This window comes from Equus caballus, chromosome 27 (assembly GCF_041296265.1).
Source record: "Equus caballus isolate H_3958 breed thoroughbred chromosome 27, TB-T2T, whole genome shotgun sequence".
Lineage (NCBI taxonomy): Eukaryota > Metazoa > Chordata > Mammalia > Perissodactyla > Equidae > Equus > Equus caballus.
Window position 1 is genome coordinate 19,417,959 of NC_091710.1, and position 27,828 is coordinate 19,445,786.

General features: G+C 44.4%; 1 protein-coding gene and 1 non-coding gene across 5 annotated transcripts in view; both read right to left on the reverse strand.

The window, feature by feature from the left end:
- The window catches only part of PSD3 (pleckstrin and Sec7 domain containing 3), a 646,842-nt gene that overhangs the window by 570,882 nt on the left and 48,132 nt on the right, over positions 1–27,828 (reverse strand). For all 4 annotated transcript variants that reach the window (XM_070253277.1, XM_070253287.1, XM_070253276.1 and 1 more), the window contains exon 3: positions 7,267–7,316. The gene's annotated coding sequence lies outside the window, so the exon portion shown is untranslated. The remainder of the gene's footprint in view (positions 1–7,266; positions 7,317–27,828) is intronic.
- TRNAA-UGC (transfer RNA alanine (anticodon UGC)) lies at positions 25,769–25,840 on the reverse strand. Its single transcript has one exon. It is a non-coding gene; the product is annotated as a tRNA-Ala (tRNA).

Genomic DNA, 27,828 nt, shown 5'->3' on the forward strand with positions numbered 1-27,828 from the left:
CTTTGTGTATATATACACATGCATACCTGTATATGTAGATACAGACACATTAGCATTAAGTACCTATAATATGTGTCTGTGTGTATATGTATATATAGTTACATGTGTATATACATATTTAATGTGCTTCATGTATATATTTAATGATAATTATCTGTTGGACACTTTTTAAAAAGAAATTTACTGTTATAATTTTTGACATATAATTGACAACTCTGAGAAACCCAGCAAGACACACTAGTTTCCTCAAACACATGCTGCACAAAATTTAATCAGGACCCAGACTTCTATTATTGAAGCCTCATTAACCAAGCCATCTACACTCATTTTCGAGAGTGCTGGCTGGCCAAAAAGCAAGTAGCAGATGTTGACCTCGCAGAGGTTAACTTAACAGAGTTTGATTGGATTCCGATTCAGTCGCTGCTCCCGCAGCCGTGCTTCGGGCAGAGGAGATGCCAGGTGACGTCATGGTGTGGATTGCAGGAGCTGATGCTCCAGCGTGACTCACACCTATGCTCCGAAAGGCTCTATTGTTGTCTTTTTCCTGGGTGGAATGGGGATTTGACTCACTCGCTGGCTCAGTCCCCCAGCACACCCTCAGATCTACTGATGGAACTTCCATGTGGGGACATTAACTCCATCACACCACCTCTCCAGCAACTTGGTAAAGTACAGAGAGCACCCGTCTAGGATGGTCTTTTGCTGTGCGGAATGCAGCTTATTCTTGAGGTTCTCCATCCCCCCCCACCTCCCTCCCCAAACCCCACTGCCACCACCCAGCTTCCTAACGGCACTTCGGGGGATCATTTAAGTATAATCCAACAAGCATGGTGTGGGTAATAGTGTGACTAAACATTTCAGCTAACTCTATGTGCTTAATCACGGCTATATAATTTGTGAATAAATCATGCCATGGTGAGTGCAGTTTGAGCCTCACCTCCTCCTTCGAGGGGAGATGATAGTTTCACGGCTTGGGTGAGCAGGCTTCAGGTTTTGGTTGAGGTCTTGATCCTCTGCTAAAGCTCCATGTTTTCCCATGTTTGCTTCCAGAGACTTCTTTTCACATTCTGGTTGACATGGTTATGAATGTTACGAGATGAATTCCTTGCTGCCAATTCTTGGTCTTTCAATTTATTCCTTTGCTTTCTCCTTCCTTTCACTAGATGCGGCTGCTTCTCCCCAAATATTCCCTTTACTCCTCATTTTCCTTCTGGTGTCAGCATCTGCATTAAATCAATGTCTGGTCTATGTTTGTTCAAATCTTTGTGTCCTGCCAGAGATTTCTCTGGGAAATCTTAAGACTTCTTCTGCTGGTGGGAGAGGCTATTTCTCTGCCATTCAGGAAACCTCCTTAGTGGGTCAGGAGCAGTCATCAGGAAGAGTGCTCCCTCCCCAACACACACGCACTAAATAGAGTCCTCTTGATGCTAATGACCATTTCTGCATTTTAAAACCACTTGAGACAGGCAGGAGTGTGTCCCCTCAGCACCTTCCCTCTTTAATCCTCTACCACCGCCTCCTCAACTGTCCTGAGCTTTGGTCTGTTAGCAAAGGAGGGATGGAGGGATGGAGCAGCAGTGCTTGATTAAGAGGGATGAAGCAGGAGGCAGGCAGGGGGTTTCAGCGTCTGGATAGAAAGTTGCTACAGGTGCGGCTGGGATAAGAAGGCTATGATCCTGTTCTTTGGGGTGGTGCTTATTCTGAGCCACAGTTTTTAGTTTTAGCTGTCTTTCCTAAATTCTTCCAAATTGGTCAGTTAGAAGCACAACACACCATCTGCAGGAACCATTTTTTATTCCACTGTCACCTCCTCATTCTATGCTTTGAAAGTGCATCTTGTCAAGGAGAACCAATGGAGCAGATGTGCTGTATCTCGCTGATGAGGTTCCCTGATGACCCCAGCTGACACATACTGACGCTTGCTCTCATACTGAGGCTCAGTTTAGGGGACGGAGGTCTTAACAGTAGACAGCATCTCTTCTTTTCTTTTCTTTTCTTTAAGATTGGCACCTGAGCTAACATCTGTTGCCAATCTTTTTTTTTTTCTTTTTTTCCCTTCTTCTCCCCAAAGCCCTCAGTACATAGTTGTATATTCTAGTTGTTGGCCCTTCTGGTTGTGCCATGTGAGATGCCACCTCAGCACAGCCTGATGAGCGGTGTCATGTCCGCGTCAGAATCTGAACGAGTGAAACCCTGGGCCGCCGAAGCGAAGCGTGTGAACTTAACCACTCGGCCACGGGGCCGGCCCCTGGAGTCAGCATCTTAATAGGAGACTTGGCCAGTGGCTTCTTTCTGCCATGTTTCGTCTGTGCGGCCATGAGGAGGAGATTTAACCTCTCCTGCCCTCCTGCGCATATCGTCTAAAGGCGGAAGGCTAGCCCAGGCCTCTCAAGGTCCCTTTTATCGCTGGTATCTATGAACCAAGCACTTAGTCTGCCTAATTTGTTATTGCCCTCATCCTCCCAAGAAAAAAGAAGTACAAATAAGTGGTTACCCAAGTCCCATGAGGTAAGGAAGATGACAGTAATAGGAAAGTTGCTGTAAGTCAAATGATGTGTCAGAGCAGACAACCCTCCACACCCTGGGCTTCCTCGAGTTCACGGTTTTCACTGAGAAAGAGCAGCATCACAGAGGGAACGTGGGATCATGTAAAATGTGCTCAGTACAGCGCCTGGAACACGGTCAGGCACTGAGAAATGAGAGCTTCTGATAAAGATAATAACAGGCTTTCTGCTAACTTTTTATGGAGGGTTCCTTATGTGATGTACCTAGTCAGGTATGCTATCTATATACTTTCCATGGAGCAAACAGGCACACACATTTTAACGTAATATTATAGCGTATCTCTCTATGAAATATGCCTCATTTCAATTCCTCCTAATTATGGTCTAATTTTACTATAATAAATGAAAAGTTTAGGGATATGTTTACCTGGGGGACAGGATGGTCTAGGAAGAAGGATACGGGCTTTGGGGCCTTCTGGAGTTTTTCCTGGCCACGAAAATTAAGGACCTTGTAGTTAGACATGATGCTGCCTTTGGAGCAGGGACCCTTCCTGCTCTCCTGAGATGTCAGTTGGCACATAAAGCCTCAACTTGCGCCTGACCCAGTCCAGGGCATATCTGCCCGTGGAATGCCTAATCAAGTCTCATCACAATGAACTTTCACCTTTGCTCCTTTACTGGGTGGTTGCTTTACAATGTCAAAAAACGTGAAAGGTTGGGTTTGAGTGGTGCTCAAACTCAAAGGCACAGAACGCTGAATTTGATCCTGAACCTTAAAAGCAAGATTCTTTCCATCTTGCTCATCACTCCCAGTCTACTCCAGTACTGTATAGCTGGCCCCTCCCGGCCAAATGACCTGCCAACTCCAGGCTCAGCCCTGGTGAGGAGTAAGCCAATGAAAGTCAGACCTGGCAGGACATTGGGAGCTCTCATACATAAGCAAATGGGCTCTGCAGCTGGTTTGCTGCCCCTGTCTGCGGTATGGGATGTGAGGGGCTGAACTGATGCTCTGTGATGCCCCTGTGATTTGAGAGCTCCAGTATTCCAACTCAGTCTTCACCTAGAGTATGTCTGTCTGCCCTACCTTGTTCTGGGGTTTCACTGCCGTCAGCTGAGACCATCACCAACTCACCCAATACCTGCTAATCTATTCCGCCAGGGCGGGGTACTGTTTCTGCAATGGTTCCTATCTGCCAGTGTCTGCCCTTTATGCCAAAGGCTGGTCCTTGAGCTGACCCAGATAAACTCCTTAGATCTGGCAGTGACTGATTCTGAGAACCATGGCCTCTTCATTGCCCCAGAAGCTCCTCAAGGTGGACCCCGTTCTGGACTAACCCTGGACTTATGATTCAGGCCCTACCTGACACACTCCGCCTGGTCTGGTCCCAGTCTCCCTCTGCACGTGTGTCCCCTCGCCGTCTGCTCTCACACTCCACCCCAGGCCCACTGGCCTTCCTCCTCGTCCCACTGTGACCTGTGAAACTTGGTCCTACTTTTGGTCATTTGCACTGGCTGAGCCCTCTGCCTTATGTGCTCTTCCCAACTAATTTTACTTGATTTGCTCCTTCTTATCATTCAGATCTCAGGTCTGTGTCACTTTTTCAGAAGGACCTTCCCTGACGACCCCAGTCTCTTTCACATCCCTCTTTTCTAAATCTTTACATATCATCTCCCACTAACTGATGTGTTCGTGTTTATTTATCTATTTTAATTATCATGTATCTTTGTCTGTCTTTTGTCCCTTCACCTCCTCTGTGTTCTGCCAATTTAAGCTCCATGAGAGCAGGGCCTCGCTTGTTTCAGCCTCTGCTGTCTCCCAGCATCTAGCATGTCTCTTGGCATACAGGAGTTGCTCAATAAATGCATATTAAATGAATGTTAACCCCATCCTGGGTAGGAGATTGCTAATTCCCATCTGGGCCACCACATAGTCAACTCAACTCACAGCCTCTTCCCCACTGGGCACACCTAACTTGTGCAGGTTTCGGCTACACAGTGTAAAGTAATTGTCTGGCTTTTTGTCATGAGAACACTGTTGTTCTCATTTTAAAAATGAAATTGAAGTATGTCAATAAAATAATGAGACTTTTACTATATACTCACGTCTTCAACACATTGTTAAACTTCTCCCTTCTAGCTTTTTAGAGTTGGTGTGTCACTAATAAAGCAAACATCACATTCCAGGGCATTCTTGTGTCTCTCCCTCTCTGCTCCACCAGCCGTCTTTGCCCTTGGCTGTGCCTGAGGACCCCCAGGCAGGTCCAGAGCAGACACTGCGGAGAGGAGCAGGTGGATGGGCTGAGGCAGGGGGACACCATTTACGTGCTGCCCCCAACTGTAATGGGCTTTAACTGTCTGTCACAGGCTGCATGCAAAATTCCAGGAAACTGAGAACTGCCTCCAGGAAGGCAGCGATGAATGACAAGCTGTGTTGGCCTGAATCAGTGATAAAAAGAAACTTCGAGGCACAAATTGAAGTGATGAGGCTTAGCTGAGAACTGCTTTGAAACAGGCTGGAAAGCCAGTCTCCCAGGTTGCCATTAGAGAGGGAGCAGGTCTGAATGAAAACAACGCTCAGGAGTGTCTGATCTCACAGGGATGTGGTTGAGCATATGGCTGTTACTCCAACCACATCTACACACACCCCAGAGATGGGGAGTGGCTGTCAAAACTCACACCTTGATGTGGAGTACAGACTATCTGTGTGGATAGTGTATAGAGCACATCAGTGGAACTGGAAGTAAGATGTGGGAGACCTCAAATGAAATCTAACGCATGCTACTAAAATCCTACTTGTAATTCTAATTCCTAACAATCATATAAACTTCGCATTCTGTTGAGCATTTTCTGTCCATTATCTTGCTTGATCCTTATAACAATCTCATATAGGCAGAGCAAATAATATCATCTTTACAGCTGAGAAAATTGAAACTCAGAGTGAAACTCAGAAAACTAACCACAATGTCATACATGTCAGATTCTCTTATAGCTTCAGCAAGTTCAACTGAATCTAAGCAACCACATTTTTCTAAGTTTTAACTTTGAGTAACTTAAATTGGCCTAAAGAACTTTCCATAACATTATGATTTTTAAGAAGCCAATAGAGTATATAGGTCTATCTCATTTTTAAAAAACTGAGTGGGTGAGATTCCACATTTCCAGAAAAGAGAAAATTGGGATGAGTAGTAATTATTCATTTTATAAAAGGAATCTTAATTTATCAAGAGAATATGATATGACTTTAAATAACAAATTCTTTTAAATGTACACTAGAATATTTTAAAATATCTTTACTCGTGTATCTACACTGGTACCTTTTAAATGATCAAATTTATTGTATAAATTAAATAGGCAAACTAGAATATATAAAGACAATCTCTATAATCAAAAAGAAAAAGCAGACAGAATAAAAATGGACAAAACAGATTACCAGCTGAGTCATAGAAGAGGAAGCCTGGAAGGCCAACAGACACTGCTTAAGGAGGAATTATAGCTCCCCTCTTCCTCCCGGAAGCATGGTTATCCAGCCAGGGAATATATTTCCCAGCCTCCTAAGGATGTGCCTACGCGTCTGTAACACTAAGTTATGCCAAAGGAATGTGAGTGGAAGGGATGTGTGCAATTTTTACCTTATTTGCCTACAAGAAAATTGCTTCCCCAGAAATTCTCTAATCTTTTTCCAAAAGTTGGTATGTGGCAACAACCCACCCGCAACCATGAAGACAAGAACGATGACCTAGGGGATGGCAGTGTAACAAATGGAAGGGTCCCTGAATATCTGTGTGGGGAAGAGCTGCCTTACCAGCCTGGACTGCCCAACATAAGATTGTTATGCAATTTAAACTACTGTCTCTGGGGGCTTATTTGTTACACAGCAGCTTAGCCTTTACCCTAATAAATACAATGTTCAACTTAACTAGTAATCTGGGAAGTGCAAGTTAAAACAAGATCTCATTTCATACCCTAAGGTTGGCAACATTTAAAAAGTCTGATGAGGGGCTGGCCCAGTGGTGCAGTGGTTAAGTTTGCATGTTCTGCTTCGGTGGCCCAGGGTTCACCAGTTCCGATCCCGGGTGAGGACATGGCCCTACTTGGCGAGCTATGCTGTGGCAGGCATCCCACATATAGAGTAGAGGAAGATGGGCACGGATGTTAGCTCAGGGCCAGTCTTCCTCAGCAAAAAAGAGGAAGATTGGTGACAGATGTTAGCCCAGGGCTAATCTTCCTCCAAAAAAAAATTAAATTAAAAAAAATTTTAAAGTCTGATGATACTAAGAATTGGCAAGAATATGGAAAATGAGAAACTCTCATACACTTCTGCCAAAAGTCTAAATTGGTAGAACTGCTTGGAAAGCAATTTGTCAATAATTCTAAAGTAGAAGATGAGCATCCCCTACGGCCCGTCAATCTCCTTCCAGGTGTAGCAGCTGCACACACTGACACGCCTACGGGGTGGCCACAACATCACCTGTTTTAGCAAAATTGGAAATGACCTGAAAGCCCATTAATAAGAGGATGGATAAATAAGTTGTGATCCTTTCATATAATTGAGCACTATTAGCCATTAAAATGGGTGAACTAGATCTATATACGTCAATATGAATAAATTTCCAAAACATAATATTGAAGAGAAAAGAAAGCTGAAGATTATGTACAATATGATAGCATGAGGTAAAATTCAAAATATGCAAAGCATAACTGTATTGTTTTGACTACATATATATGTAGCAAAAGTCTAAAAACAGTCTGGAAGAATACATACCAGATTCTTGACAGGGGTCGTCTCTGGGGAAGGAAGGTAAGGAGATGGATCTGTGGAGAGAAATAAGGAGGACTTCAACATTATTCATAAGGTTTTATTTCTTTTGTGAAATAACGTCATGCAAATTGTTAATATTTGTTGCTGTGGCTATCTGGGACAATCAGTGGTGTGCTGGAGCTGGACCACACCAGGAGAGCGGGTTGTGCACATCTCTTCCCAGCTCCACGTTCACTGATGTCACTGTGATTGCTTGAAATCAGCCCTGGTGGAAGTACTTACACCACAGAGATCAGCAAATGCTACAAATCACCAGAGTTTTTTTCCCCTGGAGAGTCAGTTGTTAACATTGACCAGCACACCACCAGGTATAATGTATCTATTAAATTAATCTTGGTACTTTTTAATGACTTTTAAGCTTTTCAAAATACAAAAAATTAAAATTCCATCTTCGTCTAATTTTTTGGGATTATGCTTTTTGCACATAGCATCCTGCGTGTATCTTGCTGGTGATGAAAAATCACCAGCAAGATCTCTCAGAAAGATCTAACCAAAAGTCAGGTTTTATTTGGTTTTTGAGAAAACTTGGCTCATTTGGTCTGGGAGGAAATTTTGGCCTTCCTGCATATTCCACAATTTCAGCAGCAAGTGTCCTCAAAGCATGTATGACATCCCCATGTGACAAGAGGCTTCCTGCCTCTTCTCAGGAGATCACATCTGTCATGACTGCCAGAACGCCTACATTTACTCACTAAATTCCTTTTGTTAAGCCACAAGTTTGATTCCTACTTGTGAAAAATAAATCTGGGTTAAAAGTGCTTACGATTTGGCCTTGAGACTCCCTGTGATTTGAGCAGGCCTCTACATCCACCGCCTAGGCTTATGGTAATCACGTTTTCTGAACCCCAAGTCAGGACATGCGGCCATGTTGCTATAAAGGACCGTGGGGAAGGACGCTTGACTTCAGTCCTGTCATTGAGATTCTGGGCTTTCGATCCTGCTAACCATAGTACCAGGTAACAAAGACGACTTATTCCTCTTTAACCCATATGAATGCTCTGTCAACCTCAACCTTTGGGATGATTATTCTAAAATAACTTTCAATTTTTGTTATTAAAAAGTAAAATATATTAAATGTATAAAATATAGATGTGAAAACAGAAGAAAATAAAATCATCCATCCATAATTTCATGACCCAGAGATAACAACCATTAATAGTTTAATAGATAACTTTTCAACTTATTTTGTGTCTATTTATATTTTTTCCAAAATAGTATTAAACTGCTTTAACCAGACTTTTCTACTTAAGACTTTATCATTAACTTATTTCCATGTCATTAAAAATTTTCTTCAAATGTGTTACTTTTTTATGGTTATGTTGCTTTATATAACTGTAATCAAATTTATTTTACCCATTTTCCCACTGTTAAATATTTGGATTGTCTAAATTCTTTGGTATAAAAAGCAATGATGTGATTATCATCCTAGTAAATCTCTGCATACATCTCTTTTCCTTTCTTTGGTAAGTAATTCCTGAGTCAAAAATTATGTATACTCTTCAAACTTTTTTTGCTGATTACCTTTATAGAAATCGGTTATTCACGTGGAAAACGTTATAACATACACAAAACTACATTTCAAGTATATTAAAGACTTAAACGTAAAAAGCAAAATTTTCAAACTTTAGAATAAAATTTATGAAAATATCTTTTATGACATCAGGTCAGAGAAGAGAGAAAAATGTAATCAACAAAGGTAACAGTAGACAATTTTGAGTATATTAAAATTAATCTAAAAACTTTTGTATACCCTAAGGTATTATAAAAGATAAAACACAGATGGCAGGAAATATCTACAACCTATATAACACAGAAGGATTAGGATCCAGAACGTAAGAACACATATAAACCAATAAGGAAAATATAAGCAATATGACAGAAACATAGGCAGAGAATATGAAAGGCAGTTCACAAAAAGGGCACTCTGAATGGTTAATAAACTTAGGATTCAGTGCTCAAAAACTAGAAATAAGTGAAATGTAAATTTAACAAAGTGGATCACATCCATCAGATCGGCAAAGATTAAAAGGTCTGACGTCAAGTTTAACGAGAACATGATGTAAGTGGGACTCTCACACGTTGCCAACGAGAACATGAATTGGTTCAAATATGCGGGGGCGGGGGGCAATTTGGTGACAACGGACAGTGTTTGCTCCTCAGGGTCAACCAGGGTGCGTCAAGCCAAGAGCCCAGGGAAAGGCGTGAAGGAGGCCCTCGCTCTCCGGGTCACACAGTGCAGCCTGGCTCCCAGGAGAGGGGCCTCCTGACAGGCCGGGCTCCAGGTGTTGGCTCGCGGGGCCCTGGCCCTGCTGCACACATCTCAGAAGCCAACCACTCCATTTTTAAATGACACCCACGGGTCCCTTCCCGTGTGCACCAAGAGACATGAGAATTTCACTGAACATTATCCTAGGAGGGAAAAGCGGAAACAACTTCAACGTCCATCAATAGAAGAATACATTTATAAATACGGTATATTCATGGAATAGAGTATCATAAAATAGTTAAAACAGATGTAAATGTGGCTAAATTTCATACTAAATCTCAAAAACATAACTTTGTGCAAAGCAACAAAGCAAGTTGCAGAATGGTACATTTGGTATGACCTATTTACATAAGGCTTCAAACATGCAACATAACATTATATATTATTCATGGATACACAAATAGACAGTACGAGAACAGTCACAGAAATGATGGATACCAAACTCATGGTATTTCCTCTTTTTATGAAAGAAGGGAGAGAAATAGGGTCAGAGTAATAATGTAAAAGGGGGTTTCTTTACCTGCTTGTTAAGGTTTTACTTTTCTAAGTGAAGAATCTGAAGCAAGTACAACAAAATGTTAAGATTTTTGAAAGTTGCATGGTAAGCACTTGGGTGTTAGTTAAATTATTCTCCATCATTTTATGTATCTTTGAATATTTCATAATTTTTTAAAACAAGCAAAGAGGAAAAATTAACAAAGTTCGTATTCATTTCTATAGCCGGATGACTTTGGGCAAGTCAATTAACTTTTCCTGAATATCAGTTTATTATTCTCTAAAATAACGATATTCATTCCCAACTTGTAGAGTGTAGCTAACTCTGTTGAGGTTTTCCTGCTGCTTGTCCCACCTGGCTCAGCGACGGAACTGCCCCTGACTGCGGGTTGGTGGGCGGTACGCAGGAGCTGGCGGAGACCAGAAGAGGCCCCACGTCATGAGATTCAGAATTTGGAATGCCTAGGCTGCTCACTGGGCTATAATTCCGCCTTCACCGATTACCCTCACCTCTGGGGCATTGTGGTGGACACGGTGATGTACCACCCAAGTCTCCCTGAAGGAAGCACTTCTTGCTCACTTCAGCTGTCAGCTCCTCCCTGGATTACCTCAACTGCAAAGAGCCACCTCATTCAAGGCCCAGCCTGTCCCAGGACAGCCCATATCCAGTGACTGACAGAGGTGAATGTATAGACAACCAACCATTTTGGCCTAACCAGGACAACTCCGAGGCTGTTGCAGCGTCACTTCCCCCTCCCTTCCACGGGGACTGAGGGCATCCCCTGATAAACATTCTAGAGGCTAAACTCTGTCTCAAGGTCTGCTTCCTGGAGAACCCAACCTATGAAGTTGGTGTTGGGAGTGGGGTTGAAGCTGGGTACCTGAGGGTTACTGTAAATATTTAGTAAGTCTTTTTGACCTTGTTCCCAACACAGACGCAAATGCAAAGAAGCGAATCTTGTGAATTTGCTGTTTTCTTGTTTAACCTGAGGGGAGACTCAAGGGTCACAAGGATTTATGAGCTTGTTTTACAGAAGAAAAAGAATGCCTTCAGGGAAGTTACAATCACCAGATAACCAGGCCCCAGCTGCTGTGGATGCCCAGAAGTCAGGTTGCCCAGGGGCTCATCTGGAGCAGAAGAAACTTGGATTACCCTTTTGTTTCTCCAAAACTCCTCCTGCCCAGCCCCTTAGCTCTATAAAATCCCCTGATTTCCTCTCTTATTAGGGTGGATTTGAGAGAACCTATCCTCCCACCTTCTCGTTTTGGCCAATTCAAATAACCCTTTCTCCATCTCCAGGTGCCATGTCTCAGTGATGGACTTACTGTGCATTGGGCACAAGAACTTGAGATTAAGAGGTTTGGTATCAGGGTGACAAAGATAATATGGGATTTTAGAACTGAATCACTTGCCACCCGGCTGGCAATGAGGAACCCTGCACCCCAGCAAAAGTCAGTGAGGCACCCTGGCACGAAGTGGACATCCACAGGGGCTTGAATAGTGTCTCCCCGGTATTCATGTCCAACCAGAACCTCAGAGTTATATTTGCAGATGTGACTAAGGATCTCAAAATAAAATCATCCTGGATTTAGGATTGGCCTTAAATCCAATGATTGGCATCCTTATGAGAAGAGGGGAAATACGTAGTCAGAGAGCCATAGGGAAAAGGCATGTGAAGGCGGAGGCAGAAATTGGAGTCATGTAGGCATGGAGTCTGGCTACAGGCATACAATTTCACATTTTCAAATAAATTCTAATGTATTAAAAAAGGAATTGGTAAGTAAAGGTGGTGAAACTAATGTCTGTAAATCTGTCCACAGCAGATCTGAGAGTTCTGAGAGCTCCATTAATGACTCCTAAATTCTCTGTGCTTCCAGTCAGTTTTATTAGAGAATTTAAGAACATCTGACCTGTAACAGCTCAATGTAAGCCTACCATTTGCTAATTGAAAGACTGCCTGGAACTAAGCAGGCCTCGCACAGCAAAACCCTCTTGCATATCAGAAACAAAGGGCTCTCAAGAGCTTTCCAGTTTGCAAAGGCATATTCATGCTTGGAAATTCATGGGTTTAGCATTTTCAATTAGGTCATTTCAAATCTTTAGGTTTTAGATCAGAGGATTGAGAATACGCAAGTATGGTCATGGGTCATTAATTGGAAATAGTGGAATTTTCTGTGGTACCTCTGAACCACTGCAAGAAGATACTCGATTTAAAGCCGTGCAATGTGCACTGTACCTTCCCTAATTAGATTATCCGGGACTAAATGTGAAGAGTTAAATCATTTCTTAATGCAACAGGAAACAAATTCTCATGGTGATGTGACCCAGAGGAGAATTAGCAGCGATGTTTCTACTGTAAGCAGAAAGGCTTTAGTGACCTCAAACCAGAGGTTAAGGCAGAAAGGGTCCACCTCAGAGAGAGCAGGCATTGCTCCAGGGGCTGCCGGTCAAGCCACAGCCGAGTTGATTCATTATCCAGGGCTCGTCCAGGGTAGCTGGTGCACAAACAGAAGTGTGATTGCTGTTGCTGTTTAAGGAGGTTGTCTCAGCCAGTGCTAAGTTCACTTCCTTCATGCTGACAAGCTGAACAGAGAAGTCAAGATGTTTCACAGAATGAACCCTGATGATTTCCAGTTGTTTGCAAATCTTTTCTTCTTAATTTCCTTTTGTAGATAAACTGCTTTCTCTTTCCTTTCCTTTCTTCTCCCCACCCCCCCTTGAGCACACACTCCCACCAGCAGGACGTGCAGGGCGAGGCAACTACTCGCCCTGAGTGCAGAGGAACGCAGCTCCGTCAGGTCCACCCACACAGAGAGGAGCCTGCTTGAGGAAGCTGCAGAGGAGGGGGCGGCCCTCCGAGAGCTGTCTCCCTGACCAGTCTGGGAGGAGACTTCACTACCCTAACCCCACTCCATCACTGTGCTGGTGACGACAGAGGCACAGAGAAGCTGAGGGACTCACTCGAAGCGCACAGCCTAAGTGGCAGCCCTGGGACTGGGGGACGGGCCTCTTGAGTCTCCGTCTTGTTCTTACTTTTCTTTTCTCTGTAGTAATTATAACCCTAGTTAAATTTTTTCCACCTTGCCTTGCAGTGAGTTCAATTTTAAAAACTGAATGTAAAAGCTAGTAGTTCAGGGCCCGAGTCACAAGTGCCCGCAGGTTCTCGAAGGTTAAATGAGCCTGGACCAGAGAGGGCGGCTGCGACCCCACTTGCATGCACTGTGGTCATGCAGCATAAGCACCCGTTGGGGCCAGAACTTGCAATTCTTTTCAAGATTGAATAATGTTTTGAGGCAAGATTATTGCTGTGGGGAAGACCTTTACAATAGGTGAAAAAAGACAGAGACGTGAGAATAGGTACTTAGGGAAAAGCCAGTGGTCTGATTTGGGGACATATGGAGGGGTGTCTCTTGATCAAGATAAGGGTGTGCATCCTGTAACCCACAGGGAGACAGGTGCGATGTTGCTCCAGCAGACGCGGCGTGCAGAAAGGTCCACATGCAAGCCCAGGCAGGATTACTCTCCGCACTGGGTGCCGCTCTAGTACGGAGAACAGCTGGCAGTCTTGCACCTTCCCCACATGCTGCCTCTGCCCTGGCTGTGATGCCAGATGAGCCTCTGGAACTCACATCACCCTTCGGAGTAGGAGGAAGGGGCAGGGAAAATCCTAACACGGCTGAAAAATCCTTGTGGTGATATGTTTAGTTGGAACTGACTAGATTTTCCATCTTCAGGAAGAATAGGGGCTTAAGACAGACTTTAGGTTTAGTTATAGGAAAACAGAGGCAGTCCATCTAAGTCTGAGGATGAAAGTCAGCCTCACTGTGCACACAGGAAGGAGCGGCCGTTCCGGATGAGCCTGTGCATCTTAGGAAGCCAGGTGCTTGGGTTCTTGCCCAGATGTCTTGCTCCTCTAGATAACTATTCCATTTCATTCCATTTGCCAAAGTCAAGTCCATGAGTTTTCCATACATCGTGCTATGACTAAGAGCTAAAGCAGAAACATCAAGCCCCAAAGAAAGATCAAGCATTGCTTTTTTCTATGTTGAAGGCATGCTTTGAAAATGTGGAATTTCTTCCCAAATATTTCTATTAAAACATCCCTTCCTGCAATCTCCACTTTGTTTAAAAAACACATTTATAATAAGGGAAATCTGAACGTACTTCAACGACAATACACTAAAACAGACCACAATACACTGAAAAGACTTAAAACCATGGGGAAACTATACAGACATTTTTGACAGTCCATATTTTAACTTTAAGTACATTTTTACAAACTCTAAACAATAGGAAAATACATCCTCCAATTTCTTTCAGTCGATTTGAAGATAGTCACTAGGTCTCCAGGAGGGCTCCGTGCAATGTATCGCGCAGCAATGGTTTCAGGAGACTGACCTGGCACCTCCATCCACCTCCGCTGGGGGTGAGGGCGTGGGCCTGGCTCTCCTCCTGGCTCCACCAGCAGTTCCCCACGTGGCTTGGGTGGCAAGCCTTCCTGCCGTGGCACCTCACTGCCTCATCCTTAAAATGCGGGGCCCCTAGATGATCTCCAGGGCTTTTCCAGCTGTCACGCTCTTTGATTCTACTTTTTTTTCATGAAACATTAGGATTCACAGATTGATGATTGAATTTTTTTCTCCTAATAACATATGTTGTGTTTTTTTGAGGAAGATTGCCCCTGAGCTAACATCCGTGCCCATCTTCTTCTACTTTATAGGTGGGACGCCTGCCACAGCATGGCTTGACAAGCGGTGCATAGGTCTGCACCTGGGATCCGAACCTGTGAATCCTGGGCTGCCAAAGCAGAGCGCATGAACTTAACCACTATGCCACTGGGCCGGCCCCATAACATATGTTTTGATCAGAGTCCTTTGGAGCTAATTTTGTTCATCTTCCTAAAAGTGGATTCAGAATTTGTCTTTATACTCACACACATGAAGGGGAACTCTCCCATCCTATGCAGCCCTTCGTCTCAGATCAATTAACGCTCCCTTGCTCATTGCAAGTGATTGCAGACCACTTAGTAAGGGAAAGCATGATCCCATGAGAAGACCAAGCGAGCATGGCTCTCCACTAGGAAGACAGCCAGTGCCGTTCCAGCAGGGACCACTCAGGACAAAGCACTGTCTGATCCCTCTATTTCCAGATGGCTTGACTGGCAGAGTCAGAGGAAGCGACGAGTTTGGGGGCAGTTAACAGTGTGGCAGTCTGTTTTCAAGTACAATTTTGCTAAATATAAAGCTCAGAAACAATTGCAATCAATGTAATTCTGTAAAAAATATGACACTCCAGGAAAGAGTGCCACAGACGACAGGGAAGAAAGGGAGAGCCCGGAAGAAGAATAAGATGCACAGCAGCAGAAAGCAATCCCTGCGCAGATCTGGTTCATAATGCTGCGCGCTCTCTCTTCAGAGAAGTCAAGAAAGGAGCTTAGACATCTAGTGCAGCCACGAGAGGAGGACTGGAAAGGTGACATGGCCTCCCGAGGGTCACTGGGCTCATAGGAACCGGAGCTGCCAGTGAGATGCCCATCATTCGATTCTTAGAGCCATGCCCTTTTCACCTCCCCGTGCTATCATTATTATTGCATCTGCACTTTCTCTTAGCCCAATATTTTAAACAGTAGCTCTGGGAACTAGTGTTAAACATCTTAAATGTATGGCATCAGGTGAGAGAGAGGCTAATCTTAGTTTTGCCATGAGTAAGCGCTAGACATACGATTGCAAAAGATGCACTATTGCACTTGCCTTACAATGGCCTCTTTTTAAGGGAACAATGCAATTAAACGCCTCTTTCTGCGCTGGCAATCAGAACTCCTGATCAATAAAGCCCAAGATAAATTACTATCTCACTGTGTGATCCTTCAACTAATACTTATTGAGCAAACGACTTTGGAGAAGTGCTGAGCAAACAGCAGTGAAGGCTCCCATTTTTTGAGCACTTGTTGCAGTAGATGCCGGGCACGGTTCTGAAAACTTGGCATGTGTTAAGTCATTTAACCCTCAAAACAATCCCACAAGGTAGTACTCTTATCTGCATTTAACAGATGAAAACCAGACAGGCAGGCTAGGTAACTCGTCTAAGCTCACAGGGTCAGCGGCAGGGCCAGGATTCAAACCCAAGTAGAGCCCAGCTCAGTGAGTAGGACAAAGTCAGACCCTGCAGAGCTCCAGAGCCAAGTGGGAGACGAACTCCAACAGTGAGAGAGTGTGTGCGCGAAGCCGACCTGGTTCGAACTGTCTTCACCTGCCTCGAGGGGATTTAAATTGCATGAATGCCAAAAGGAAAAGAGAACATTCGCATTTAGATGCTGACATTCAAAATAGGATTTTTCAACTAGAAAATAGGCTTGAAAGGCAGGTACTATTGAGATACGACGTGAAAGGAAGAAAGCTTTATCAAACTCCAGCCTGGCGGTCCAGACCAGAGTTTCATGTAAGGGCAGGGACACAGCCAATCAGGAAGAAAAGGAGAAAAGCGCCCTTTCTACTCCCAAGATGTACTTGTATGTTTGATAGAATGTGGAAATATTAGGGGCAGGAGAGTTGAGGTGTCTGGATGTCCCAGAATAAATCAAAGGGCAGAGCTGCATGTTCAGCCAGAGCAAGGGTCTGGTTCACTCTTCTAAGCTTCCCACACATCTCTCGCAGTGGGGATGCTAAGCTGAGAGCCAGCTGACAGCAGGAGGGCTGGAGGCAGGCCACCCGGAACAGGGGACAGGATGGAAGACGTAAGAGAGACCTGGAGGGATCCACACCTGGTGGGGCTAAGGCAGCAGGAAGAGGCTGCCAGGTCTTCCTGAGCTGAGGAATAGCTGAGTGCCCGAGAGTGGATGCCAGGACAGCCCCTCTCTGCTTGGATAGGAGAGGACCAGAGAGCACTACATGGATGGAAGGAAGTCCCTTCACACCCTCCATCAGAGGCGGGACATCTCCCCCCTCTATAAACTTGGAGGCCAACCCAGAGGAGTTGGATGGGGTTTGGAGAACTGCAAATAAGGGTCTAAACAATTCTCCCGAAGACAGTATTATCAATGGGCTGTTTAAATTAATGGGTCAAACTCAGTTTACAAGGCTGGAGTGAATCTGGTTACCTCCCAGAGCAAGAGAGGTAGAGGTGGCCATTGTCAGCTCACAAGGAAGTCCAGAACATCTACCAACAAATTAAAGAAACCACACTGCATCTGCACAGCTGACTTACGGTAGTCCTTTTCAGTTTGTTTGTTTTGAAATCCTGCTCTGCATAGAAACAGTTAACTACAGTGAGGCGTGGGAAGTTTGGTAGGAGAATGATAAAACAGTGCTTACCATGTCAGACACTGTCTTAAGCACTTCACGTCTGTTAACGCATTTAAGGCTTACAACATTCCTATGAGGGGAGCTGTTTTTATCCCATTTTTCAGATGAGGAAACTGAGACACAGAGAGGTTAAGTAACCGGTTCGGGATCACACAGTTGATAAGAGGCAGAACTGAGACCGAACCCAGGCAGTCTGGCTCGCAAGTCCATGCTGCTAACCTCCAAGTTACACTTTGCATGTACAACGTGTGAGAACACAAAGACGATGTGCCCCACCACCCATCTGCAGAGCCGGCTGCTCAGAGGACGTGCTGCTGCGGCTTGGCCTTCTGGTGGAAAAGGGAAGCAAAGAGGGAAAAATCGGAAAAGGCAAAGGCACCAAGCCCTAAGGGAACATATATTCAGGGAAGAGCAATGCAGCAGACTCCTTAGCATGCAAAAGGGATCAGTCAAAAGCCTTCTGGAATCTTCTGTTTGTGAATGTCGTTACAGCTGCTGCAGATGGATGTCTTATACCCAAGACCTTGTTCTTCTGACGACGAACCAAAACTTTCTAAGACCTCCACACTTTGACTTGACTCCCACCACCATGCCATTTTCTCTTTCTTGATCACTTTGCCTAAATAAGCTTTTTATTACTTTATGAAAATGCCTTCACAATGAACACACAACAGTGAAGCCCAGGGAAGTGGGACATTTTGCCGTCGGTTACGCTCACGGATCGCAAGCCTCACACGACGATGATTCGAGTTCAGGCCTCGGCGGAGCGGCTCACAAGCAGCCCACACGGGAAAGTGGAGCCTTTCACAGCCTCGAGTCTGGTGTGTACTGCAGTGCGAGGAGCGCAGAGAGGCTGCTGGAGGCCAGCGGCGGCCGGGTTCCCAAGGGCCTTGGTTCCAGCTCCCGACAGGCCAGGAGCCTGAGGACAAAAGGGGCCAGAGAAGGGCTCTGAGGACATGGACATTCTCCCAACCCACAAACTCTTCCAGGTAATTTTTCCATCTTAGAATATTTTCCTACATGTTTACTGGCCATCTGTATTTCTTGTTTTGCGAATTTTGAGTGAATGTATTTTGTCCTTTTAAAAATTGAGTATTCATCTTTTTAAACGTTTGACTTTTTCGTATTCTTAGAATATTAACCAATATATGTTGTGAATTTTTGCTCAGTTAATTTACCTCAAATTTTTAGAAAGTTTTTATATGAAAAGTTTTAAAAAGTTCATGTGGTTAAACGTAAACATTTTCCCTCATGGTTTCTTCATTTGTTTACATTACTAAAAAGCTCTCTCCCACTCTGGTTCAGAAAAGGAGCCCTATATTTCCTTCTGTCTTGCTTTCTGGTTCCCTTAGGGCTTAGAGGGTCAGAGCTCAGGCTCTGAGTCCAGCGCAGCTGAGCTTGAACCTGGTCTGCCCTCCCCTGGCTGTGAGCGTTTCCCTTCCTTCTGTTCCCGCACTTATTATGAGCCAGGCACTCACCCACCAACGAAAGAAGTGCTCTCCACTGCGCAGACGGAAAACTGATGCTGAGAGAGAGGAAGTCACGTGCGCAGAGGCGCGCAGCAGAGCGGAGCGGGAATTGCACGCCAGTTCGCCAGCGCTCTTCCCGTTGGATTTACACGCTATCCCGGTTCACACGGAACGCCAGCGTTTGATTCCTTTACTACACTGTAGAATACGTTTTGCTAGTTTTTTATTTGAGATGTTTGTGTCTCTTGTCAAAAGTGAGAATGTTGTGCAGTTTTCCTTGCAGGCATGTTTCCTAACCCTGGTGCCTGAACCACCTCTCGGCTCCGGCTGGAATTAGGACCTCTGACGTCCTCTGAGGCCTTAGTTGTCACATTTGCTTGGCCGGTTTCAAACACATCACACAATCCCTCCAGAGGAACAGCGTGGATGGGGCCTGAGAGCGAACAGAACAGAGCAGATCTGCTTAACTAACAGCTCCTGCTGGGCTTTCCTCTCCGTCAGGAATGAAATAAACGGGCCATAAACAGGTGACAGGAAGATTCCGCTCTCTGGTGTTGCTTGAGGCAAGAACTGTCTGGAGATGACTCGGGTTCACCTTAGAGTGTGTTTTCAAGTTTTCATTTAATTTGATTAGAAACAGCTGGAAAATCAGAACAACTGCCTAGTGTCTCCAGTGATGCAGAGGGAAAGAATGTTCACAGTGACAGAACCACAAGTTATCGTTCTGGCTGGATTCACAGCGGGAAATAATTTGCATTAATTAAATTACCAGCCCCAAACTTGTTGTCCTTTCAGTGTTCATCTTTATGTCTGTTCAAATAAATTTCACTCCCATGCTGCTAGCTCCTGTCACGGTGCTAATTATTACCTAATTAACATCCTTTTGTCTTTACAAAGAGGTTTTCAAAAGTATTCGTATCAATATAAGATTCTGAAAAATCAAAATATTTTTCAGGGGGCAGCCCAGTGGCATAGAGGTTAAGTTCACGTGCTCTGCTTTGGCGGCCCAGGGTTCACAGGCCCGGATCCCGGGCACTGACCTAGCGCCGCTCGGCAAGCCACACTGTGGAGGTGTCCCACATAAAATAGAGGAAGATTGGCACAGATGTTAGCTCAGGGTCACTCTTCCTCACCAAAAAAAATAGTAATTATTATTTTCATTATTCAATCATGGGCAGAGGGAGAGAAGTTCCTCTAGACAGATGGAGGACTCGGATGTTGATCCAGCCCTGAAGAAACGTGTGCCCGGGAGAGCAGCCCCTGATCCTGTTGCTAGAGCTCCCACCTCCATCCTCACAGCAGTGAGCGGGTCTGCACGCCGACACCCAAGGCCGGGCAACAACCGTTCCCTGAAGACTCTCCTCCCAGGCAGTGGCCCAAACTCTGTCCTCAGATCCTTGATCGAGTCTACTAGTTTCACAGAGAAGTTGAGAGAATTCTTTGCTTATCTTTTCTATTCTTTACTTGCTGAGTATAAAAAATTAAATCAAAACTCTGTGTCAACTCACAGAGCCGTTGTTGGAATGAACAGTAAAACTTCTATATTGTGTTTTAAATAAAACAAGTTGCCTTTAAATGAAGAAAACTAATAATACTTGGTTTTAAAATGTGAAAATACAGAAAAGAAAGGAGATGAAAGAGAGAGACAAGGCAATCCGTAATCTCACTGCCTCTAAGTACCACCACCAACATGTGGTTACGGTTTTCCGCTCTCGAGTATTTTGTTCTTTCTCTTTCTCCTCTCTTTGTCCCTTTCTTCCCCTCTCTCATCCAGAGGTCGCCTAGCTTATGTCCCCTCACAGACAGGACAGAGAGGTGGAAAGGGAGTGAGGTTGCCCTGGGACTCACACTCCTGAAAAGTTGTTGGGGTTGACAACTTGCCACGGCCTCAGGTCTCAGCACAGCCCGTCCACCCAGCCGCACGTAGACCTGGCATCTTTATGGGCTTACTGCTTGGTTATCCACAACCATCTCAGCAGAGGTGAGTTGTCAATCATCTGTGAGCAGGGATGGGATAAAGAGAAGAAGCATGTGGACAGGATACAGGGGGCCCAATTTTTCCATGGCCGTTTGGCCCTGGCTGACCAATACAAATTCTCAGAGCTGCACCTAACCGCGCCCCGCCCTCCAGTGGCTCTCATGTTGCGCTGCCTGGATGGTTTTAAATTTCTTTTCCTGCTAGCATGGCAGATACGGTTAGGGCTCACCAAACATTCTATTTGCTCGTCAACAATTCCAGCTTTTCTGCAGTTAGGCAAGGCTGTGTGACTAATTCTCCCTTCCCCTGCTTGCGAGGAGGCCCTATGTTCCATCCGGATGGTGCAGCCACAAGATGGAATGTTGAGGTCTTATGTGTTGCAAAACCCTTGCTGAGCCATGTGGGACACGTCTTGTGGGAGAGAGCAATAAACGTGTTTTAAGTCTTTAAAGTTTTGGGTTTGTTCATTATTGCAGCACAATCTAGCATACTGACTAATAGAATTGGAGATGTTTTCTCAGTTGGCACTATACTCTGATGTTTTTGTATCCTTAAAACAAGGATTTGATCTTAGTATTTCCTTGTTTAAAAATTATCAGGGGAGGCCGGCCATGTGGCCGAGTGGTCAAGTTCGTGCGCTCTGCTTCAGCAGCCTGGGGTTCACTAGTTTGGATCCTGGGCACGGACCTACACACTGCGCATCAAGCCAAGGTGTGGTGGCGTCCCACATAGAAGAACTAGAAGGACTTACAACTAAGATAAACATTTATGTACTGGGGTTTTGGGAGAAAAAAAAAGAAGAAGCTTGGCAACAGATGTTAGCTTGGAGCCAATCTTCTAAAAAACCCCATACCTTAAGAAAAAAAGAAGTGTTTAAAAAAATTATCAGGGGCTAGCCATTACCTTAATGATGAGGTCCAAATGCTTTACCCCAGCAGACTATCTGGTCCAACCCATCATTGCGGGCTAATTTCTTGGTGTTCTGCCCCCCAACCTGTACACTATATTGCAGCCACACTGGCTCCTAGGCCATTGCCCACGATGCCATGTCCTGAACATCCCAGGCCTTTAAATGCTATCAGGCCTTTGTTCATGCTGTTTTCTTTGCTTAGCTGGCTCCCGTGTTTCTCTCCTTGGCATGTTGTTACATGTCCTACAAGACCCAACTCGGATATGATGTCTGTGAAGCTGAACCCGACTCCACAAAGCACCGTCAGCTCCCTCTCTAAAGTTGCCACGGTGCCTGGCAAGGGCTCTCCTTCAGAAAGTCTCCTACCACGTGATTTATTTATGTCTCTACTTTTCCAACAAGATGGTCAGGCTCTTAAAGGTGGAGTCAGCCCCTATTCTTTTCTAGCACAATGGCAGGTACATCGCTATGCATAAGCCTTCTCTATGGAACCCACGGTCGTGGTCACAATGTGTGGATTAGGAGCAGCGTTGGGCCATCCATGGTTCCTGCCAGGCTACCCTCTCTAGTCGTTAGTGTGTAAAACTGACGTTTCTCAAGCAGAAAGTTCTGTAAGGCAGCTTGGAGACAAGCCCTGTGCCTCACCTTGCCCCCAGCCAGAAGGCCACCCCTGAATCTCTCCTATATCAAAATGTTAGAGCCAGCTCTGAGGAGCACTAACAATGCCTACCCATAATAGGTGCTCAACAAAAATGTGGTGATAATAAAAAGAATACTAGAAAATGGTTATAAAGCACTGACTATATGCTAGGCAACAAACTAAATATTGAGATCCACTGTTTTGCTCATTATGCCCAGGTTGATGTGGCTGCTAAGAGGCAGAACTAAGATTTGAACCCAGGTTCTCCAATCCCACAGCCTTTGTATTGATTAAGGAGTACTCAAAGTTAATTCGCATTACCCCAAACAATAATATTCAAGTGTGAAAATCACCTCCTGGGAAAAAATCTCCTTGAGAGTCAGCTCTCTACAGATGGTGAGATGGGCCCAAAATACGTAATTTTCTGTAACAGACACACTTGCCATTTTGGAATGGCCCATGTGGCGCTCACTGTGGTTTCAGCCTGCAGCTCTCACTGGTCTGGCATACAATGGTTACTGCTCTCGGCCAGAGGACTAGATCTGCTCCCGGCTTGGCTGCTTACTGGTCGAGCGGCCTTGGGTAAGTTATTTAACCTTTCTCCCCACCATTTCCTCAGTAGAAAGTTGGGGAAAGTACCAGACCACCCTCATAGGGTGGTGTGAGGCTGGCGTGAGGTGAGGCACATCAGACACCCACCGGGGACCTGGAGCCTAAGTGCCACTCAAGAGGTCCATTACTCATCATCACCATCATGGGGAAAGTGAGCAGGTATTAAATGTTCTCCTTTCATTAAGAGTATCAGGGACAACTAAGGGCCGTCCCCGAGCTGTGAGCCCAGCCTTCTCCTCAGTGCCCTGGGAACTGGGCACCTCAGTGGAGGCACAGTCATGTTAGGTGTCCAGACCCAAGGCAATTCTTGGCTGTGCAAACCGCATGAGCTCTTAGGGCCTGTGACCCCATCTCTGGACAACACACACGATGTGCCAGCTATAGAGATTTCTGACTTTGCTTTGAAATTCATGCATAAAGAAAGTAGGGGTAGAAGTTGTTTTGTTATGTGAAATTTGTGAGTTGAAAAAGATGTGTAACCATGTGAAGCCTACTGAGGAAAATAAACTCTATATTATAAGAATTAAAGCTATGTGGGAAATGGATTAAGTATTTTTAATGATAAATTGGTATAATATTTAAATGATAAATTGGTATAATTATTCTTTAAATGATTTTAAAGGATAAGGAAAAAAGCCTAAAATGTTCATTTGTTCCTTCATGCGACATTCATTTACCACGAGCTAGGAAGCGTTCTGGGCACTTTCACATGCTGTCTCACTTAATCTCACTCAATGCTGCCACAAATCCCGCAAAATGGGCAGTCTCTCCTCATCTTACAGAGGAGGCGCTGAGGCTGGGCCTCACCCGCCTTTACAAAGGTCACAGGCAGCAGCGGGCGGTTTCCAAATGACCTTAGCTCTTGAGCAGGAGGGCACCGCGCTGCTCACACCCTCCCTAGACGCAGCTCGGATCGATGGTCAGCAGGCTGCCTTTGAAGCCACTTTTATCCCTTAACTCACGACTAAACCTTAAACTCCTTAGGCAGAAACCAGAAACTGAAGGGCTGAGGAGGAAACAGGCAGCTTTTAATTACTTAGAGGCTGTTCGTTCCGACTGTGATTCATTTCATGTGATGTTACCTTCTCTTCCTTTAGAAGCACATCTCTTCCCTCCTAAAAAGTCTACGAGAGAGAAAAGGTAAGAGGCCGGAGCAAACTCCATCCACGCAAGTTTTCAGAAAGGCTCTAGGAAATAAGAAGTCTGAAGGAAATAAGAGTTGTCCCAGTTCAGCGGAACGGAGGAATACTGACAGACGTAGGCAGGCCCTGCTCCCGGACCCGCGGTGTTTCTGGAAACCGCAGTGGAGAGGGTTCTTCGGGAAGCCCTGGACGCAGCCCTGCTGCATTTGTGTGCACCCGGACAGCGGGGCAGCCTCATCTTCCTGGCCATTCTTCACCGCAGACACAGTGGTAATAGTTAGAAAACCCTGGACTTTTCAGGCAATGCCAGAAGTGGAATAGGGTAACCGAGGTGAGAGAGCAAGGTTTGGGTTTTTGATTCCTGGACCTCCAGCACTCTCTGGAATAACCCTTCTTCCTGAGAGGGCGCTGCCCACAGCGCGGTGGGGGCTCTGACGAACGACAGGCAGGCCGGTGTGCACGTTCCGATTCCAGGCCTCAATGTGTGATGCCCGACAAACTGCTCACCGGGCTCAGCTTTTCTGGTGTTAGCTGTAATTCAGGATGAGGACGACTAACTGTGATTGTCCTGAGACTCAGTGAGCTGTCGTATCTGTACCCAGTATTGGGGGCCCTGGCACACCCTCGCTGGCATTCCAGAAGGTTCACAGTCAATATCCCGCAGCATCCCCTCCTGTTCCCACTGAGCCTCGGGAGTCTCCTCATAGCCTCGCAAGCTTGGCCAGGGTCGTCTGAGGTCCTGTGGCTCAGCTGCGTGGTCACCAGCTCTCACTGGTGGCTCCATGTTGCTGCTCTTGCCCGGCCGCTCCTCTAAGGGCCCATGGATCTGCGCTTTTGTATTTCATCGCCTGGGAGAGGTTCAGCCCCAGAAGCAAGCCTCACATGGTCCAGCCCTGCAGTGAATTTTGCTTGTGATCAGCTCGCACCCCCGCTGCAAGGCTCGAACACTTTACGGTGGGCAAACTGTTTCATCGCACTTAGACCTTTAAAGAAAAACCCAAGTTGTCACATGTGTTTAAAACACACCGATTCTTGTACCCGCACTGTCCAGTGTGGTAACTGCTAGACACCTGTGGTTGCTGAACACTTGAAATGTGGCTCAGAACTGAGTGTGCTGTGAAGCTAAATACACACCAGATTTCAGAGACAGTACCAAAAAAATTTTAAATGTTGAAATATATTTTTATTGATTACATATTAAGATCCATAGGGTTAAATAAAATGTCATTAAAATAAATGTCAACTGTTTCTTTTTACTTGTGTTAATGTGTTAGGAACTTTAACATGGCTCACGCTCTCTCCTAGACAGCAGTGCACAGACAAACGTGAGAAGCAGCATGCCCACTGCCGCAGTCCGCCGCAGTCTCGCTCGGCTGCAGCCCGGCTGGCCGGCTTTTTCCTGAAGAGATTAGGGAACGAGCTGTGTACGGCAGGTGCTCTACATAATTATTAATATTTTGAAAGAATGTGTCGCCCTCGTATTCACCTTTCATATGTTGTCATATGACTGACCATTTCTTTTACTTCATTGAACAAAGTCACAGATAAACGGTTTTCTTTTTTTAACTTTTTTAAATAATTCAAGGCCAGAGGCTGAATTAGATTAGACAAAAGTAGAAACAAGACTCCTGTGGAGATGCCGGGGATTGAACCCGGGGCCTCATACATGCAAAGCATGTGCTCTACCACTGAGCTACATCCCCTGGTGACACATGGTTTTCAATCACAAAAAGTTAAAAATCATTCACAGGGTTTTCTATTTTAAGAGTAATGCACAATAATCACCAACTGGTAAAGCATTGTCATATCCAATAGAGAATTTACAATAATGGAGTAGTAGTTGTTTTCTGGTTTATTTATTTAATTGTCTAACTCATTTCTTATACATTTTCCAGTTATTTTGATTAATATCATGTAAACTATTTTGGATAAGCAAGTCATTTTTTAAAAATTGCCAATTGCTTATGCAAAAATGACTCCAATTCAGTAATTATCTCCATGATTCCCATGAAAGTTCCATTATTTGAAGAATAATACAATTTTCTTTTTTTATGATTTTTTTAACTTTTTATTAAGATTATGATAGTTTACAACCCTGTGATTTCCTTTTTTTTTTTAAAGATTTTATTTTTCCTTTTTCTCCCCAAAGCCCCCCAGTACATAGTTGTATACTTTTAGTTGTGGGTCCTTCTAGTTGTGGCACGTGGGACGCCGCCTCAGCGTGGCCTGACGAGCGGTGCCATGTCCACACCCAGGAATCAAACCGGCGAAACCCCGGGTCGCCAAAGTGGAGCACGAGAACCCAACCACTCGGCCGCGGGGCCGGCCCAATGCAATTTTCATTGCAACATCAGAAGGACAAACTTTTCATTACAAGCAAATAATAAACAACTCTTTTTAGCAATCAAAATCATACTGTATTTTTTTTTCTGTTCTTTAAGACACAGCAGTTTTATTTGACTGATATGAGACCCAAGTAAACATACCTTCTAGTGCTTTGTAGAATCTTTCTGACTTTTGAAGGTTTTCAACATATTCATCTCAGCTAAAAACTGATCTGATCTAAGGAATGTGTGTCTCTTTGAAAACAGTTTACAAACAAAATTTTACATGCAGTTTTGGCATAGACCAGCCAGAATCTCATGATAGATTTGATCATTTAAAATTCTTTTCTAGAACGTCTATTTTCAAAACATCTTTTTGCGTGTGTGTGCATGTTTGCCCTGTTTGATTTTCTGTAAATATTATTGGGAAAAAAAAGAAAAACAACTATATTTTCATTAAATAGGTCAAATAAAATTATCATCCACTGTAACAAGCTGTAAAGAGAGATCACAGTATTTGCCAAAGTCAGCGAATTCATCAAAAAGAAGCTGCTATTGCCCTTTATGTACTGTTTGACTGTACAAATTGTTTTCCTTCATTTGTATTTTAATCCTCTTTCCGCTTTTTTTCTTTCCCATTCAACTGTATCCTAACCTTCATTATCTTTTAAAATTCTTCTATGTCATTTTCATTATCTATATTTTCTTGGCTTTATTAACTCATCCTTATCTTTATGAATTTTAACCATCAGAGTTTTTTTGTTTTTGATTTTGTTTTAGTTTCTATTGTGTTACAGAGGAGACCTTTTGACTTTTTAAGCTCTATCAGTCTATCAGCTTACAATTTGGGCTTCCACTAGGCTACTTCTTTCCTGTTGTATTTGAATTTTAGTATAAACAATAAATTTGAAGAAATATGCCAAATTAATCTGAAACTAACGCACACAGCAGAGCAGTTGGAAAGCAGTTTTAAATGGTTAGGCTGCTGCCTGGTTGTGTTGAGCTGTGCTGCTCTTTAATCAAATCATGCTTCTGCTGTGTAGGTTGACTTCTGTGTTGATGATAAGTTATTGAGTGATTTCTGATGACTGAGTTCAGGACTTTTGTCACTGGATCACTTGTGTCAGTGACTATTTTGCTCATCGTTTCCTCTGGAATCACCAGACTGGTAGGACAAGATACCTTGAGATGCTGTAGAAACAGCGTGATATGTTAAGATGCGTAAATATATAACTGCACACAGACGTTCCCCCTGGATGCAGTGCTGGTGTAGGGTTGCGTCCTTCACACACAGGAAGTCTGATCAACTCATTCCACTGACTTCCAGCAACAAAGAAAAATATTATGCAGGGATTTTATTATTTCAT